Consider the following 20,196-nt stretch of genomic DNA (forward strand, 5'->3'; position numbering starts at 1 on the left):
TTGAAGTCCATAATGCATGTAATCTTCATCGTTGTAGTTCTTCCTGAAGTTCTTCTCTTTATCTTTGTTCAAACCAGTGGTTTTCCACAATGCATACAATCAGCCAAGTCCACTGACGTTTGCTTGTTGCAGAATATACATTTACGCTGAACGGTGGTTATAAAGGTTGTCATCACTTGTGTCTGATTGATTCCTGAATTGGCCTCAATTTTGGCACTACCTTTTCCTGGAAAACATTTACAATTAGAACCAAGAATTTTCCTTATGAGCAGAACAAATAGTCTTATCATTACAGCAATAACCAATATTACAAAAACTGCTTGAATTAAAAAATGAATTATTCCTGATATCCATCCGCCTATCCCCTTAAACAGATTTAAAGGATTTAACCATGCGAGCCATTCAGGAAAGGGCAAATCTTCTAAGGCATTAACCTTTCGTATTCCTTCCTTGATCAGCCTGGCTTGTTCTATATCATGAGTAACTCTCATCAATCCAGATGGATCGATATAGTGACAGCATGCGGGTCCCACTACCAGACAGAATCCCCCTTGAGATGCCGTAAGATAGTCAAGCACTATGGTGCTATGGAATTCTATGGAATGTTGATTAGTTATAACTAAGAGCTGTCTCATATAAGCAGATTCTACATTAATGGCATCAAATAGATACTCTGTCACATTATCAAAAATATCACCCAATTCTTCTATCATCTGAGCATTTCTTAAAGTTCCGAACATAACTCCCAAAGGACCAGTAAGAACCATCCCTGTCTTAAGGTACCATGGGGTATGCATTAGATGCTTAGGTGGCTGGGGTGAGGGTGCACTGCGTTTCGCTATTATGTGACCAGGAACATTTTTATAAGGAAAGTCAATCTCATTCCATACCCAGGTGGCTGGCTCTAATTTAGCTAGTGTACATGCACCTTCGGCTCCTTTAGGAATCCATCTATATGCATTACTTCCACAGACTACATAAACTCCTTTTGGTAATTCAAACTGAAATTCATTAAGGAAAGCTATCGCTATTGAAACCAACCGAGTAGTGTCAGTATAAAGGCACCAAGAATCATCTAAATCTGTAGTAACTGCCCTATAATATCGTAATGGTTGGCATTCCGGTTCTGTATTGAGGCTTATAGACATTTCAGCTGCTCCATCTCCATACTGACCTTCTCTGGTTTCTTCATCTACATGAACCGCCTCTCTTGCAGTGCACTGTGTTGTATTGCCATAAAGGAATTAATGATTCCTTGTCCAATTAGTATCATGTAGGAATCGTTCCAAACACACCTGGTCACTGCAAATTTGTTTATCTCCGAGAGAAAAGGGAGTTTTTACTGCAAAGCTAAGTTTTAGCTCCTGATCGGGCACTTTCCCTATATAATTTTTATCAGTAGCCTTGTTTCCCCAGTTTCCATCATATTCCTTAAATTCGAATAGATTGATCGGTCGTTTATCTACAGGTTCCTGTCTCCTAGTGAGATTTATTTGAAACCATGGCTGCCTTGTCCAACCTGTAATAGGCAAGGCAGCAGAGGTCTGACTCTGTTGTTCAGCCAGATTAAGGGCCCGCATTTCCCAACACCCTCCCCTGAACAGCTCCTCCTCTGTTAGTGGAGTTACGAAATATGGCATAGTTTTTGCAGCAATGGGGGCATGAGAACAAATCCAACAATTGGATAAATTTCGGACCTGAGCAATATAGCTATGGTACTGGACAAATTTATTAGCCCACTGTTTTGATACATCACTATCCCATGGTTCAAAAACATCATTATCTTTTTTACATTGCATAGACGACATCACAGTGAGAAGCAAGAATGGATAGTACTTCCCAAATTCCATCCTTCTTAGTTTCTGTGGAACTTCTTGCAGTGAGAAGCGTGAATCCAGGTGGTTTTTCCCTCCAGCTTAACAGATGTAGGAGTGGTCAGCTGGACCTGGTAGGGTCCTTCAAAGCGAGGATCCAGACTTTTCCTTAGATGCTTTCGCGTCACCACCCAATCTCCAGGCTTAAGATCATGTGAGCCTGATAAGGAGGACGGATCTGGAAGGGAACTGAAAACACGCGCATGAATTTGCTGTAACACCTGTTGTAACGCGCCTACATAGGCCGTCATATTTGAATGAGAGGCCTGCATCTGCTGGGGAAAGTACAATCCTGTCTTGGGAGGGCTCCCAAACAACACTTCATATGGACTTAAACTTGTCTTTCGGTTGGGAGTTACCCTAACAGTGTACAATGCAATGGGAAGACACTCAGTCCATGGTTTACCTGTCTCTGCCATTGCCTTTTGAATTTTCAATTTCAGTGTACCATTTAACCTTTCCACCCTGCCACTACTCTGAGGGTGATAGGGAGTATGAAAAGATTGTTCTATCCCTAAGGCTCGAGTGATTCCTTGGCACACCTGTGAAGTAAAGTGACTACCTCAGTCACTTTCGATTACCTCTGGTACTCCAAATCTGCAAACAACTTCTGATATCAACTTTTTAACCACAGTACGTGCATTTGCATGAGCACAAGGCCATGCTTCTGGCCAATTTGAGAAAAGATCCACACATACCAGCACATATTCATAGTTGCCTACCCTAGGAAGCTGAATGAAATCAATCTGCAGTCGCTGAAAAGGGTACAATGGCCTCGGGGTGCACTTTAGTGGCACCTTTACTGTTTTTCCCACATTGTGGCATGCGCAGATTACACATCCCTGTACGAATTTTGCAGCAGCATAATGGAACCCTGGTGCGACCCAACTTGCTTTTACCTGACTTACCATTCCATCCTTGGATTGATGGGTTATTCCGTGGGAGAGGGAGCACACCATAGGGTACAATGCCCTGGGCAAACAATACCTATCATCCGCTCTCCACAATCCATCTTCTTCCTTCGCACCTGAGTGCCTTTGCCATCCCTCCTTTTCTGGTGCAGAGGCCTGATCTTGCAGGTTCTGAAGTAATTGTAGATCCACCTCCCCCGACACCTGTACAGTGTATGTTCCTGCGGGAAGAGGGAATAAAGCAGCAGCCTTGGCTGCAATATCAGCTCGGTTATTACCTTCAGCTTCCTTAGTGCGCTCCTTTGTGTGAGCTTGCACTTTTACTACAGCAACTTTCTTAGGCAGCTCCAATGCTCTAAGGAGCTGGGCCACCAATTCTGCATTTTTAATGGGTTTACCAGAGGAACCAACAAACTTTCTGCTCTTCCATATGGGACCATAATCATGGCATATGCCTAATGCATAGCGGCTATCTGTGAAGATATTTGCTGTCAAATGTTCAGCGATTACACACGCCTCAGCGAGTGCTTTCAATTCAGCTTCCTGTGCAGACATTTCGGCTGGCAGTGCTTCACTCCTCACCACCTCATGCTGATCTACAATTGCATATCCTGTATAAGGTACACCATTTTGATAATACCGTGATCCGTCTACATACAACTCTAAATCTGCATTAGAAATTGGTGTCTCCTGCACATTGGCAAGTGGTTGTGTTTCTGCCTCCATAAGCTCAAAGCAGTCATGCTGAGCTTCAATTAATTCTGAATCATCAGTATCTGGCAGCAAAGTAGCGGGGTTCAAAACTGTACACCTTTTTATAGTCACATTTGGGGGTGTAAGTAAAGCCACTTCATACTTTGTTAACCTGTTCATGGACAAATGTTTTGTCCTTGCCTGGAGCAGTAGCTCCTGCACAGAGTGTGGTACCAGAATTTCCAAGGGATTATCTAGCACCAAGTCTGCAACTTTTTCCTTCAGTATTGCACAAGCTGCGACTGCTCTGATGCATGTTGGTGCTCCTTGTGCTACTGTGTCAAGTTTGGCTGAATAATATCCTAGGGGGCGATACTTCCCTTCATGTTGTTGTGTAAGCACCCCTTTAGCATGTCCCCCTGATTCATGACAGTACAAACGGAAAGGCAGGCCATAGTTTGGGATTCCTAGGGCCGGTGCAGAGACGATGGCTTCCTTCAGATTTTGGAACCCCTCTTTGGCTTCCGAGGTCAGCTGGTACGGCTGCCCTTTATTACATGCGGATAACACGTCAAAGAGAGGCTGCATCATTTGCGATGCAGCAGGAATCCATTCTCTGCAGTAACCAATCAATCCCAAAAATGTTCTCAGTGCAGTATTTGAGGTAGGCTCAATGGCTTGGCTTATGGCCTTTTTCCTCTGTAAAGTTATATGTTTTAATTGGAATGAAATGCAATGTCCCAAGAAAATGACCTTTTCCTTCGCTATCTGTAATTTGTCTTTTGACACCTTGCATCCTTCATGATACAAGAATATCAGTAATGAAGCAGTTTCCTTTAGACACACTTGCCTATCTGGGGTACAAAGAAGTAAGTCATCAACTGCACATCTTCCCTTTCAGGGTGCCAAGAAAGAAGGATTCCTGCCATTGCCTCGGAAAATACAGAAGGGGAAGTAGCTCCCCCTTGAGGCAGTCGTGTCCAACAGTACTGCTTGCCAGCATGTGTAAAAGCAAACAGCATTTGGCTTTCTTCGTCAAATGGCACCGAGAAAAAGGCATTGCTTAGATCAATAACAGTAAAACATTTTGCATTACTTGGAATCTGATTCAACAAGGTGTGAGGATTTGGCACAATAGGTATGTCCACTATCATTAGTTTGTTAATTTCCCTTAAATCATGTACCATCCGGTACACCGCAGGTTGCCCTGCCACAGTCTGCTTCTTCTTTATCGGAAAAAGAGGTGTATTAAAAATGGATTTTTTTCTCCTTTAGTATACCTGCCTTCAGATAGGTGGATACCTGTGCAGAAATAGCCTCAGTTTGTTCTTTACTCAGCGGGTATTGTCGAATACGTACTGGTACAGCTCCTGGTTTCAACTTAATAGAAACAGGTGTTATTTTTAACAAACCCACATCTGTTTTATCTTTTACCCATAGTGCAGCTGGCATTTGCTCAAGCATCTGCAGTATCTCCTCATCTTGCTCAACCTGTTGTTTTTCCTGTTCTTCTAACCGCATCATGGACATCACCGTGGACATTGCTTCTTCCGATAAAGGGCCTGAAACAGTAATTCCCTTTTTTCCAAATTTAATGATTGCATTGACAGCATTTAAAATATCAGCTCCTATCAAATTCAGGGGGCATTTTTCTGATACTAACAATTGGGAACATAAGTCAGTAGTTTGAGCTATTCGTACATTCATAGGTTCTGTCTCATACAAAGGATGAACCACTCCCTCTGCTCCTATTCCCTTCACCGTTTTCCCTGTCATGAATCGTTGTGGCATATCTTGTTTTCTTATAATAGTACGGCTCGCCCCCGTATCAATTAAACATTTCAATTGCTTCCCATTGGGAAGTTGTAATTGGGTTGTGGCCCTTGGACCATCCCTAGGGGGAACCACTATTACAGAATCATATTGGGGGCTGCCAAGTTCCTAATCTGACAAATTTCCTGCCTCATCAGTTGCTACCAGTGAAACACGAGTCTGCTCTGGGTTAGTTGTTCTATTCCTGAAACAATTCCTTTTGAGGTGCCCTCTCTGGCCACATTCATAGCAAAGCCCTTTCCGTCTGCACTCCTCTGGGTCTATTACCCCATCTCTCCTTTTTCTGTCTCCTCCCGCAGCTCTGTTATGTATGCCTGATGCTTGGACCGCAGTTCTGACAGCATTACTAAAGGCATCAGGAGGTATATTTACCATGACAGGCACCGGCTTCTGCTGTTTTTTTACTTTGCGATTATTAATTTGGGCTTCTATCCCCCGGAATACAGGAAGAGAATTCTCCAAGGTAGCAAATACACATTCAGGTCTTATTTTCATCACTTCAGCTCTCAAGTCCTCTCTTAATCCAGTTATAAACATGCTTTTCAGAAACCTAGCTTCCCTAGGATTTTTCAGGTCATAGTCATGGTCTGTGAACGCTGCTGCACACCTTGCATGAAATTTGTCAATAGGTTCATCTGGTTCTTGAAATACTTCAGGTAACCCTGAGGTCAACTCTTCTGTTAGCTGCTTGGCTACTACGTGTAACCTTGCTATAAACTGTCGCCCTGATTCTCTAGTTTTCTTATCCTCTGGAACTTCACGTATCGTATTAACATCTGCCGGGACTGCCCTCACCTTCTCAAGCAAAGGCACTCCAGCCGATATTCGACACAGTGGTTGCAGATCATTCCAAGCTGCGTCATAATTATCAGCTACCCCTTCTACTGCTCTATAGAATCCTAAGGGATTCTTGTAGGGATCGGGGAAGCTGGTTGCCATTGCTAACTGTTCAGATCTACTCCATGGCTTATACCACGTAGTGGTATCTACTTTTCCCTCATCCTCTCCGTCATCTGTTGGTCTGCTTGTAGTCTGACTTATCACAGGGAAGCTGCTGACTGTGGCTTTTCTCTCAGCCCTACTGCAAAAATCACATTCTATCTTCCCTTTCTCCTGTGGCTTATTACACCTATTACAAATCCAAGTAAGGGATCTCATAGCTCTATTTGAATAACCCTGAGTATCCTCACTTTGCTGGTGTTTGTCCTCACATCTCCACTCATTATTTTCCCTAATCAACTTTAGCTTAGCCACCTGTGAACTACCTTGAGAGGGACTGGGTGTCATTTGCAATCTAAAATCATCCCCACTTCCCCCTGAAACCTCCCGTCCTCCCTGTCCAGAACTTTTTATTGGGGTGGAAAAACTATCTAGGGATTCCCTTGGAAGTGCAGGGTATTGATTTGTAACCGAATATGTAGGAGGAGAAGATTCAAAAGTAAAGGGGCTCTTTTGCCTCTGCATTGGAGATGCAGGAGGAATCATTCTCTCCCCCACATACTGAATAAATGGGGTCCCTGGTGTCTGATAAATCACTGGTATCTGACCAGAACGGAGTCCTGACATATGAAAATCTGGTGGAGACAAAAATGATGGTGAAGAAAAATAAGGCACAGTACTAGCCGTCGCTGCTTCAGTGGACATAGATTCTATGTCCTTTCCACTAATGATTCTTTCCCTTATAGGGCTACAACTACTTGTAACTTTTGAATCACTGACTGAGACTTCCTCTCTCTCACTCAAAGGGGCGGAGGGAGCCGTGGACACAGGCTGTCGTTGTAAAGGAGGGGCTGTTGCTTGTCCCTGCGCTATTAGATTTCTCCCTCTTCTATTCTGGGCGAACTCACTCTCATCATCATCATTATCAGTATTAAAATATGGATCATGCTGCTCAGCCGTTCTCATCCAAGCAGCCACTTGTTCCTCATAACCATGCCTCTCGATCCACTTATCATGCTCTTTGCTAAATTGTTTCCATCTCTCAACGTCTAAACACCCATTCTCCGGCATCCCTGCTTGCTTTAAAATTTTTGTAGCATTTTTAACCGCTTTTTGCCCATGTTCCAAGCGCACCAGGTCCCTCATTTTATATCTTGGATCTGTGTTTCATCCTGGCCTGGTAAACTTAGTACCCATAGCAAAAAGCTATCTGAATCAGAAGCTGTCAAGGTCAGCCACCTCCTATCTTCAGCTCTGTCTGTCTGTTTCAGAAACTGTCACGGTCGGCTACTCCTATCTTCAGTTCTGGCTATCTATATCGGAAACCGTCATGGTCAGCTACTCCTATCTTCAGTTCCGATATCTAGCAGGATCCCACTGGTCGATTATGATGTCCAGCAGTCTCTGCTTCTAAAGTAACAAGCTGAACTTGTACTTTCTGTTCTGCCCTGATTCTACTACACACCTTGTAGAACAGGTAACTATAAGTTGCTACAAACAATATTATTCCAAAAGCAAGCCCTACATATTCCTTATACATCAGAATCAGATCCTGAGTTTTCACTAGACTCTGAGCATGTCAAATCTATTCCTGAGTCTATTTCAGAGAGATCAAAATAGTATTCATGTGAGACTATATCTTGCCACCTTGGCATGTACCATCTAGTCTCTAAGATGTATGACCAACTTTTCAATAATGCATGAGGGTGTGGCACTATATGACAGGTAAATACTCGGTACAATTTATTTGCTCTTCTGTACTGATGAGGAACAACTGGCGCTAAATGTACTCTTTCCAAAAACCAATCAGACCTTACTCTTCTCACCCTTTTTTGACAAATCGTAACTGAACACAAACAACTTCCACACGGCATGTACAAGTAACATGTACACTTCACAAACTAGTATTCATCTCAAAGTGTCTCAAAGCCACCGGACAGTAACTGGCTCCTGTACTTCCAAATCTTCGCAATACCTCTGCTATCTCACAATTGACCGGGGTATCTCGAGGCACTCTAAAATGAATATTTATAGTCAAAATATACACTCTCACAGATCCAAGCCAGGTTATGGCAGCCCACCAGCCAACTCCTCCCGTGATTTTCCCCTCAGTCTTCCAGTAACGTGGGGTCGCATCTGTCTGCAAACTCTTTATAACTATACTTTGAACACACTGATCACAGGACATTTATCAACCAATTCTTATCCTTTTACTACTTAGCTTATTCTTTCTACTACTTAGCAACTAGCAGAGCAACAAAAACACATAATAACATAATCCACCAACCAAAGAAAAACCAGAATAGCAATCAAAGTGAGAAGGGTGGAACATGTATAACACAACATTACTTTCTATTTTCAGTTCTGCCTTCTACATATAACACCCATTCAACTCACACCCCTTTCAAGATTTAAGATCATTCATGAGAAAAAAAAATAATTTTTTAGCAGCACTTTTGATCTGTTGCCCGGTCTTGTACTGGCAATGCAATATCAAGCACACAAAATTAGAATGTTAGGATGGTTAGTATTTTTAGACAGATAAACAAATATAAATATACAACCACAAACAAAAGATTAAAGCCAAGGAACAAAAGAAACAAAACAAGCAAAAAAAATTAAAAAACTTAAAATAAAAAAAATAAAACAAACCTTAATTTTTGTTACCCGAGGGGATTCCCATTCAAAGATCCAGACAGACTGACCTACCTACCCTGTCTTAGGGAGACAAGAAAGGATGTGAGCCAAAATGGCTCACGTACCCGGGTCTCCTTTCTGTTCTCCCCCCGACAGAGCAAGGCAATCCTTTTCAGTCCAAATTGATAGTTAAAGGGGAATTCAATCTCGCTACGGGCCTCCAAGTTTGTCAGCGCCGGGATTTTTCCTCTAATCACCAACCTCGGGTAAAGCTCATTTAGAGCTTCTCTTACCTAGGATCCTAGGAATGGAGACGTAAAAAGAGAGACACAGGAGGCTTGTCTTTCAAGTTAATCTCCCCCTTTATTGAGATGGGTACTTCTTTTATAGGATCACAAAAGAGGAAATAGACAAATATAGACAATTTCCGTAATATTATGTAACAATTGCAAAATGGTGGATAGTTGGCAAAAACAATAGTTATATAACAGATATGACAAAATGATATATTATGTGTCTAATTGGGGATGACGGGAATATGGCACTTCCTTGATATCAATTTAACAATTCGTGGAACTGCATCCGGTAATACTAATAGGCCAGAATACTTGGCCTTGACATTTTAGACATTATTCTAAGAAAAGAGAGAATTTTGGAACTGACCACTTGGCAGAATTGTCTAACCACGTAGACAGATGATAACAATTAAAATAGTGTCATGGGTTACAAGTTGTTTTTCAGTTATTTTTCTGTTCTATAGAAACTAAGATTAACCATTTCTTTGACACTACCCTCACCCACAAAGCCCTCCATGGCTCAGCACCACCCTACATCTCCTCCCTTGTTTCAGTATACCACCCTACCCGTGCCCTCCGTTCTGCTGATGACCTGAGGTTAGCATCCTCAATAATCAGAACCTCCCACACCCATCTCCAAGACTTTACACGTGCTGTGCCAATTCTTTGGAATGCACTTCCCAGGTCAATACGATTAGTCCCCAATCCCCACAATTTTAAGCGTGCCCTGAAAATGCATTTATTCAGACTGGCCTATCGCCTCAACACATAAACCTAATCTATCCCTGTGTGGCACAGCCAAAAGTTTTACCATAACCAAGTTCCCCGCATCATGTTCCCACATGCTTTATGCATCCATTAGCCCTCTGCATCTGTACTGTTACACACTTTACATTATGGCTGGCCCATACAATCAGGGCAACTGTTACCACCCACCTTTCGTGTCTACCTCTTTCCTCATAGACTGTAAGCTTGCGAGCAGGGCCCTCATTCCTCTTGGTATTTGTTATAATCTATATGCTGTAATGTCTATTGTCTGTATAAATCCCCTCTGAAATGTAAAGTGCTGCGGAATATGTCGGTGCTATAGAAATAAAATTTATTATTGTTAATTTTGTAAAGAGCGTCCCTGTTTCATCGTCAAAATCATTCATGTCTGGCACCAGTACCGGTCGACTGTGAATGTGGTCATGCCAGTACTAGTGCCAGACATGAAGACGAGTGGAAATAAGCTGCTGCCAAAAATCTCTGACAGTGGCATACTTCTAGAAAAGCAAAGATGGGGTTTTTAAATTCAAAATGTCCTCTTATCTCAGGAAGGATTCAAGAGACCCCATAAAAATTAGATGGATGGTTGATGTTGCCAAAATCAGGTGCTTTCTTCAATTTTATTATGTATGGGGTGGATTTTTCTGCCTTCCAGATACTATAACAGACAATCCCAGCTTTTTTTAATTTGATTTACTCCTTGATCCTCTTCTATCTAGATTCCAACCTGTACATTCACCAAGATACATACTTTCAAATAATTCTTACGTATTTAACACCAACAACTACTGTTTCACAATCTTAGCATTCTGGACACTGAATTCAATGGCATTTGCTTTCACTTATTTAACAGGATGGTGAATGTATCTTTCTCTAATCCCATTCATGACAGCACATAGGAGGTTGCCTCCCCATCCTGATTAGGGACAGGAAACAAGAGGTTAAATAGCCCTCCCCTTCCTCTAATCCCCAGTGTTTTCCTGTCCCTAAACATGAATGAAGAGGATGTGCTCTGTGGATGGGGCCGGCGACATCCCGGGGTTTTCCTTACCCTGAGCCGGGCAGCCGGGGTCGATCGTCCAGCACCTTCCTCCCCGTTTCTGCTCCCGCCGCTGGCGGGACCCACACCATCCTCCGGCGCTTTCAGCAATGCTGGATGGTGAGTAGGGCCTGGGGGCCTCCCGTAGCTCCCCAGCCCGGTATTCGCTCCCCCCGCGTGCCGCATGCCTGTCTCTCCTGAGCGGCATGCACCGGAAGTGACGCACACCACGAGGCCTGGAGACGCGACGTCACCTCCTCCCTGCGTTCCACAGTGGAGCGCACCGCCATCTTGGTGGGAAATTAAAAAAAAAAAAAGGGGAATAGAAAGTGGCGCCAGGATCTTGAGGGGGAGCGATCTCAACCAATTGGATGAGGGAAAGGAAGCTGGATCTCGGTTCCTATTTATGGACCCTGATGGAAGACGCCTTAAGGTAGGACAAATGTCTGCATGATGGATGTGCCTTCCCTGAAAGCTGCATCTGCAGGGCCCAGCTCAAACCCTGGCCCAGTGAGTACACTCAGAAAAGGGTATATACCTTTTTGGTTTAGGACCCATTCTTAGGGCCCCCCTCCTTCTCTCTCTTTCAGGGAGACAAAGATCCTACACCAAAAACGGAAGAAAACCTACAAGCCGAAAATGCGCCATCTGTAGGAAAAAACTCTCCTCCGATTATAAAAAGACATTGTGCCAGCAGTGCACGGCAAAAATCATATGGGAGGAACAACCATCCCTGATAGAGAAATTAAGGGGGATGATGCAACAGGAAATGCAGTCGTCCCTGTCTACCTTCTCCCAGTCCTCCGGGGGGGGCCCTCAACCTCAAGGAAGAGGAAATACGCCCCTGAGGACATCTCAGATTCAGAACCCGAATCATCAGTTTCGGTGGACTGGAGGGAAGAGGGGGAACTAACCCCAGTCCAGTCAGAAGATGATAAGAAGTGGTTCTTTTCCTCAGATGATATGGAGGAACTTCTCTCAGTAGTCAGGAACACAATGGGAGTAGAAGAAGATAGACCACCCCGCTCAGTGCAGGATGACCTATTTGGCGGCCTGAAATCCAGGAAGAAAATGGTTTTCCCTATCCATAATAATATCCAGAGTCTAATTTGGGAAGAATGGGAACTCCCGGAAAAGAAGCTAAGTATCCCAGGCGAAATGAAGGATCAATTTCCCCTGGACGAAGAAGCCGTGAAACCTTGGACTGAAATTCCAAAAGTGGATATCCAGGTAGCCAGAATAGCTAAAAAGACTACGTTACCCTTCAAGGACTCCTCACAGCTAAAAGACCCGCTGGACCGGAAGCTGGATAGCCTATTGAGAAAGTCCTGGGAAGCCTCAGCGACTTCCTTGAAAACAAATGTTGCATCGGCCTGTGTAACCAGGACCCTGTACCTCTGGCTTCAGCAGCTAGGAGACCATATAAAAAGGGGAACTTCAAAGGAAGATCTCCTTGCCTCTCTACCACTTCTACAGAAGGCAGCCTCCATTTTAGCAGACTCCTTGGCAGAGTCGATCCATATTGCGGCAAGATCGTCCGTGCTCTCTAACACCACTCGAAGAGCCCTATGGCTAAAAATGTGGAGTGGGGATATCCTATCAAAATCAAAGTTCTGCTCTATCCCATTCAAGGGCGAATACGTATTTGGGCCAGCATTGGACGAACTATTAGAGATGGTGACCGACAAGAAGAAAAACCTTCCTGAGCCAAAACCACCAAAGAAAAAACCCTATCATCCACCCCAGACTCAAACCCCGCAATACAGGGGTAAAGGGAAGATGGGATGTTGGAGCTACCCAAAAGGCGGAAGAGGCAGGAATATTTTTCACGATTACCGTTCAGAGACAAAAATTGACGCCAAGCAAGTAGGGGGCAGAATTGCAGGATACCTTCCAAACTGGCAGGAGATAACAACAAACCAAAAAATCCTGGACTCGGTCAGATGGGGGGAAAAAATAGAATTTTCCTCCAGCCCCCCACAAAACTTGGAAGTTACACATCTTCCGTCAGCAAAACTGCAAAAGGTTCTACACGGCGAGCTCCAAAAGATGCTATCATCAGCGGTAATCTCTCCAGTCCCAGAACTGGAACAAGGTCAGGGCCACTACTCCCGACTGTTCTTAGTAAAAAAGCCAAGTGGGAAATACCGGGTCATCATCAACCTGAAGAAGCTAAACCAATATGTCTGATACCAATGATTCAAGATCGAATCGATAAAGACTACGATACCACTGATTGGACGAGACTTTGCTATGGCCACCATAGATCTCCAAGAGGCCTATTACCACGTTCCCATCCATCCATCCCATTGTCAATATCTAAGGTTCGCAGTCACTCTAGACACGGAAGTACACCACTTCGAATTCAGAGTTCTACCCTTCGGCATCTCTTCGGCACCCTGAAGATTCACAAAGATAATGGCAGAAGTGGTAGCTTTCCTCAGAGGGAAGGAGATATTTGTTGTCCCTTACTTAGATGACCTCCTGGTCTTGGCTCCCTCCAACACCATTCCCTGGGCTGGATGGTAAACATGGAGAAATCAGACCTGAATCCCTCAACCAGGAAGATCTTTCTAGGGATACTCCTGGATTCCCACAGCCAAATATCCTCTCTTCTGTCCACCAAGCAGGTGGGTGTGAGATCAAAAGTTCGGACTCTAAAAAGTCAGAATACATTGACCATAAGGTTTGCCATGTCAACATTGGGGTCAATGACTTCATGCATCCAAGCGGTCCCCTGGGCCCAGGCCCACTCAAGGATACCCAGAGATATATCCTTTCCCGCTGGAACAAAACCCGGAGACCCTCAATACGAGAATCTCCTTACCCCAGCACGTCTCTCAACTGGTGGCTCAACAAGGGAAATCTAGTGAAAAGGACACCCTGGATACAAGATCCCATGACATCAATCACAACAGACACCAGCAAATGCGGCTGGGGAGCAGTATCGTCTCAGGGAATCTTCCGGGGACTCTGGCCCAGAGACATGGAAAAACAATCTTCAAACTACAGAGAACTGAGAGCGGTAGAAGAAGCCCTAAAGGCAGCAGAAACATTGGTCCAGGGAACCCATGTCCGAATTTACTCTGACAATATGACCACTGTGGCCATCTACGTCATCAGGGCAGCAAAAAATACGGAAGTCTGCAGAACGTTTCGGCACGGATATTCAGCCGGGCAGAACACAATCTCCAGTCCCTTTCAGGTCTCTACCTAAAAGGATCCGACAACACCGAGGCAGACTGCCTAAGCAGGACAGACTTAGATCCAGAGGGATGGAGCCTCAACGCCAGAGTATTCCATACCTTAACCCCTTCGACCCAGTCTATTTTGACCTTAATGACCAGGCCATTTTTTGCAATTCTGACCAGTGTCCCTTTGTGATGTAATAACTCTGGAACGCTTCAACACATCCTAGTGATTCTGAGACTGTTTTTTGTGACATACTGGGCTTCATGGTAGTTGTAAATTTAGGTCGATAATTTTTGCGTTTATTTGTGAAAAAATCAGAAATTTGGCGAAAATTTTGAAAATTTCACAATTTTCAAATTTTGAATTTTTATTCTGTTAAACCAGAGAGTTATGTGACATAAAATAGGTACTAAATAACATTTCCCACATGTCTACTTTACATCAGCACAATTTTGGAAACAAGTTTTTTTTTGTTAGGAAGTTATAAGGGTTAAAAGTTGACCAGCGATTTCTCATTTTTACAACAAAATTTACAAAACCATTTTTTTAGGGACCACCTCACATTTGAAGTCACTTTGAAGGGTCTATATGGCAGAAAATACCCAAAAGTGACACCATTCTAAAACCTGCACCCCTCAAGCTACTCAAAACTACATTCTAGAAGATTATTAACCCTTCCGGTGCTTCACAGGAACTAAAGCAACGTGGAAGGAAAAAATGGACATTTTAATTTTTCCAACACAAATTTTCTTTTAGCATCATTTTTTCATTTTCACATGGGCAACAGGATAAAATGGATCCTTAAATTTGTTGGGCAATTTCTCCTGAGTACACCGATACCTCATATATGGTCATAAACCACTGTTTGGATGCACAGCAGGGCCTGGAAGGGAAGGAGCACCATTTAACTTTTTGAATGAAAAATTAGCTCCAATCGTTATCGGACACCATGTCGCGTTTGGAGAGCCCCTGTGTGCCTAAACAGTGAAAACCCCCTACAAGTGACACCATTTTGGAAACTAGACCGCTTAAGGAACTTATCTAGATATGTAGTGAGCACTTTGAACCCCCAAGAGCTTCACAAAAGTTTATAACGTAGAGCAGTGAAAATAAAAATATCATTTTTTTTCCTCAAAAATGATTTTTAGCACGTTATTTTTTATTTTCACATGGCTGACAGGAGAAATTGGACCACAAAAGTTGTTGTCCAGTTTGTCCTGAGTACGCTGGTACCCCATATGTGGGCGGAACCACTGTTTGGGTGCACGGCAGGGCTCAGAAGGGAAGGAGCGCCATTTGACTTTTTGAAATAAAAATTAGCTCCAATCGTTAGCGGACACCATGTCGTGTTTGGAGAGCCCCTGTGTGCCTAAACTTTGGAGCTCCCCAACAAATGACCCCATTTTGTAAACTAGACCCCCTAAGGAACTTCTCAAGATACATAGTGAGCACTTTGAACCCCCAGGTGCTTCACAGAAGTTTATAACGCAGAGCCGTGAAAATAAAAATTTTTTTTTCCTAAAAAAATATTTTTTAGTCCCCAATATTTTATTTTCACAAGGGTAACAGGAGAAATTGGACCCCAAAAGTTGTTGTACAGTTTGTCCTGAGTACGCTGATACCCCATATGTGGGGGAAACCACTGTTTGGGAGCACGTCGGAAGCTCAGAAGGGAAGTAGTGACATTTTGAAATCCTGACTTTGATGGCATGGTCTGCGGGTGTCATGTTACATTTGCAGAGCCCCTGTGTGCCTAAACAGTAGAAACCCTCCACATGTGACCTCATTTTGGAAACTAGACCCCCAAGGAGCTTATCTAGATGTGTGGTGAGCACCTTGAGCCACCAAGTGCTTCACAGAAGATTATAACGCAGAGCCATGAAAATAAAAAATCATTTTTTTCCTCAAAAAATGATTTTTTAGCTCGCAATTTTTTATTTTCACAAGGGTAACAGGAGAAATTGGACCCCAAAAGTTGTTGTCCAGTTTGTCCTGAGTACACTGGTACCCCATTTGTGGGGGGGAACCATTGTTTGGGCACATCTCAGGGCTCGGAATGGAAGTAGTGATGTTTTGAAATTGTCTGCGGTTGTCATTACGTTTGCAGAGCCCCTGATTTGCCTAAACAGTGCAAATCCCCCACAAGTGACCCCATTTTGGAAACTAGACCTTCCAAGGAACTTATCTAGATGTGTTGTGAGCACTTTGAACCCCCAAGTGCTTCACAGAAGTTTATAATGCAGAGACGTGAAAAGGAAAAAATCATTTTTTTCCACAAAAATAATTTTTTAGCCCCCAAATTTTTATTTTTCCAAGGGTAACAGGAGAAATTAGTCCCCAAAAGTTGTGCAATTTTTCCTGAGTACACTGATACCACATATGTTGGGGTAAACCACTGTTTGGGCACATGTCGGGGCTTGGAAGGGAGGGAGCACCGTTTGACTTTTTGAACGCAAAATTGGCTGGAATCAATGGTGGCACCATGTCGCTTTTGGAGATCCCTGATGTGCCTAAACAGTGGAAACCCCTCAATTCTATCTCCAACCCTAACCCCAACACACCCCTAACCACAACCCTAGCCCCAACACATCCCTAACCCTAATCCCAACCCTAGCCAAAACCCTAACCCCAACACACCCCTAACCCTAATTCCAACGCTAACCACAAGCCTAACCCTAATCCCAACCCTAACCCTAACAAACCCCTAACCCTAATCTTAACCCTAATTCCAACCCTAACCCTAATTCCACCCTAACCCTAATTGCAACCCTAACCCTAATTGCACCCTAACCCTAATTGCAACCCTAACCATAACTCCACTCTAACCCTAATTCCCACCCTAACCCTAATTCCAACCCTAACCCTAATCCTAACCCTAACCCAAAAGGAAAAATAAAAATATTTTCTTTATTTTATCAGTTGCGCCTACCTATGGGGGTGATAATCGGGGGGTTTATTTACTTTTTATTTCATTTTGATCACTGTGAGAGTGATCAAAATGAAAGAATGGAATCTGCAGCCGGCAGATTTGGGCGGGCGTATTGCACATGCGCCCGCCATTTTCCAAGATGGCGGTGCCCATGATCCGGACCCGCGGGACACCGGGAGCAACAGGGGGACTCAGAAGGTACCGGGGGGGTGAGGGGGGATCGGAAGCTGGCAGGGAGTGGAGGGAAGGGGAGGGGGGCAGATGATGACAGAGGCGGCAGATCGCCGCTGTCATTCAGTGGCGGGGGGGCGATCGCCGGTGGGGAGGTCGGATCGTTGTCACCAGCCATGTCCAATGCTACTACAGCATCGGCCATGGCTGGATTGTAATATTTCATCAATTTTCATTGATGAAATATTACTATCGCTCTGATTGGCTGTTTCACTTTTAACAGCCAATCAGAGTGATCGTAGCCACGTGGGGGCGAAGCCAAGCCCCCTGTGGTGAATTACAAAGCCCCCTGTATCTGCGGGTCAGGTGACCTTTCATTGACCCCGGTCACCCGACCCACAGGGGGGCTTTGAAGTCATGACACAGGGTATGCGTCATGGGTCGGATTGGCACCGACTTTCATGACGCATACTCTGTGTCACAGGTCGGGAAGGGGTTAACCAAAAAATGGGGTCTCCCAGAGGTAGACCTATTTGCGAGCTGGGAGAATGCCAAAATAAAGCATTACTTCTCCATAGGGCCGAACGAGAAACACTCAAGAGTAGACGCCTTCGCTCACCCGTGGAACTTCGGACTGGCATACGCCTTTCCGCCGATTCCCCTAATACCAAGAACTCTGAAAAAGGTCAGGACAGACGGGGTCAACACTATCCTGATTACCCCTCCCTAGCCAAAAAGGAGCTGGTTCGGAGCCCTAAAACTGATGAACTCAGAGGGTCCCCTGATCCTGCCCACGGACCGCAACCTTCTACTTCAAGGTCCCATCCTTCACCCGGCTCCCCACAGCCTAAGCTTGGCAGCCTGGTTTCTGAAACCACAATTCTGAAAGCCAGAGGCCTCTCAGATGCAGTGATAGCTACACTTCAAAAAAGTAGGAAACCTATCACAAATGCCATATATTACAAAATATGGAAAACCTTTTCAGTATGGTACGGATCCACTCCCATAGATCCCTTCCACCCCAACGTGTCAAAGATCCTAGCCTTCTTACAGGATGGGTTATCCAAGGGTCTGAAACCAAGCACCTTGAAGGTACAAATATCAGCCCTAAGTTCTTTCTTCGATCAAAGCATGGCAGAGCATCGATGGATCAAGAGGTTTATATCAGCAGCTTCCAGAATTCATCCAAATAAATCCAACATGGCCCCGACATGGGACCTGAATATAGTACTAAAGGGTCTAACGAACACTCCATTTGAATCGACCAGGCTCAGATAGATAAACTATCCTGGAAAACAGCACTACTCGTAGCCCTTACAATGGCAAAGAGAGTGGGAGAAATTCAGGCTCTGTCCATCAGAGAACCCTATCTAAAAATTCTGGATGATAGGCTAATTCTTCGGCTAGACCCTTCCTTTGTGCCAAAAGTGTCTTCAGATTTCCACAGATCCCAGGAAATAATACTGCCCTCCTTCTGTGATAGCCCAAGGGACGAGAGAGAAAGAGGATTCCATTCACTGGATGTCCGGCGAGCAGTTCTGACCTATTTGGAAGAGACAAAACTTTGGAGGAAAGATCAGAATCTCTTACAGTATGGCGGACCAAACAAGGGGAAGAAAGCGTCCAAAAGCTCCCTAGCTAACTGGATCAAAAAAGCGATAATGGCCGCTTATAAAAGCCAGGATCTACCTCCTCCGGTATTCCTGAAAGCCCACTCCACCAGAGCTGTCTCCGTCTCCTGGGCAGAAAAAGCTGATGCATCCATTGAGCAGATCTGCAAGGCCGTGACCTGGACTTCAGTCCATACCTTCACGAGGCATTATAGATTAGATCTTATGTCAGTACGAGATCTAGCCTTTGGCAGGAAAGTCCTGCAAGCCGTGGTCCCTCCCTAAACCATTATCCTTTGGTATACCTCCTATGTGCTGTCATGGAGGGGATTAGAGAAACTAGAGCTACACTTTCCTGTAGTTGGGTTTCTAAGACCCTCCACGACAGTATGGGTAATTTCCCCCCCTAACAAAATTTTGTTCATGTGACTTATGTGAATAAATAATATTTCAAGCATTCACTCTATGTGGTCCTTGGAAAACACTGGGGATTAGAGGAAGGGGAGGGCTATTTAACCTCTTGTTTCCTGTCACTAATCAGGATGGGGAGGCAACCTCCTATGTGCTGTCGTGGAGGGTCTTAGAAATCCAACTACTGGTAAGTGTAGTTCTATTTTCTTGGCACTCCCTATTTCGGCATAGCCCTCTATGTTAATATTGTTTCAATCTACAAAACTACACTTTCCACTCTCATCTCTTCATTTATTCTACAAAACTAATCTTATGAATGTGACACACATATACTTTTCTAGTCCTATCCTCTGGATTTCCTGTTTCTGGGACTACTGGAGGTTGCTGCAAAAAACATTTCCTTCCATCGTTTTGCAAACCTTACCAGTTCTGTTGTGTCTACACCACATGCCCACTGCCTTGATGCATTCTTTGTTCTTTATATGTGGAGCATCTCAAAGTCCTATCGCTAAAGTCTACAGAATAATTAAAAAATTCTCATCCTCCTACTTTTTTAAGAGAGCATCAAGGTCTTAATTCAAGCTATTGTAATTTTTCACCTCAACTATTGCAGTCTCCTCTTTTCCTAACTAGATTAATTTATACCTCCCACCACTCTTCGTCTGCTGGCCCTTTTTCACAATAAATTAATTGATATTTCAATTTTGCCAGAATTTTCACATCATGAAAATGATAATTTACCTCCATAGTTATTTACTTTCACAAATAGCCTTTCGTGATCACATAGAACCAACCATGCAGAATTTATGTAGATGTTTTTTCCTACCAGCCATCATTGTCTGATAATTCCACTGGAATGGTGACATCTGTGATGGGAAATTTCCTGGATAAAT

At 43.9% G+C, this 20,196-nt stretch overlaps 1 long non-coding RNA gene across 1 annotated transcript in view; it reads left to right on the forward strand.

Moving 5' to 3' along the window:
* LOC141055024 (uncharacterized) overlaps positions 1-20,196 on the forward strand; it is a 34,624-nt gene that overhangs the window by 12,979 nt on the left and 1,449 nt on the right. The gene's annotated exons all lie outside the window — the stretch shown is intronic.

Source organism: Dendrobates tinctorius, unplaced genomic scaffold (genome assembly GCF_039654945.1).
Source record: "Dendrobates tinctorius isolate UK_male_01 unplaced genomic scaffold, ASM3965494v1 ptg000183l, whole genome shotgun sequence".
NCBI classification, from domain to species: Eukaryota; Metazoa; Chordata; class Amphibia; order Anura; family Dendrobatidae; genus Dendrobates; species Dendrobates tinctorius.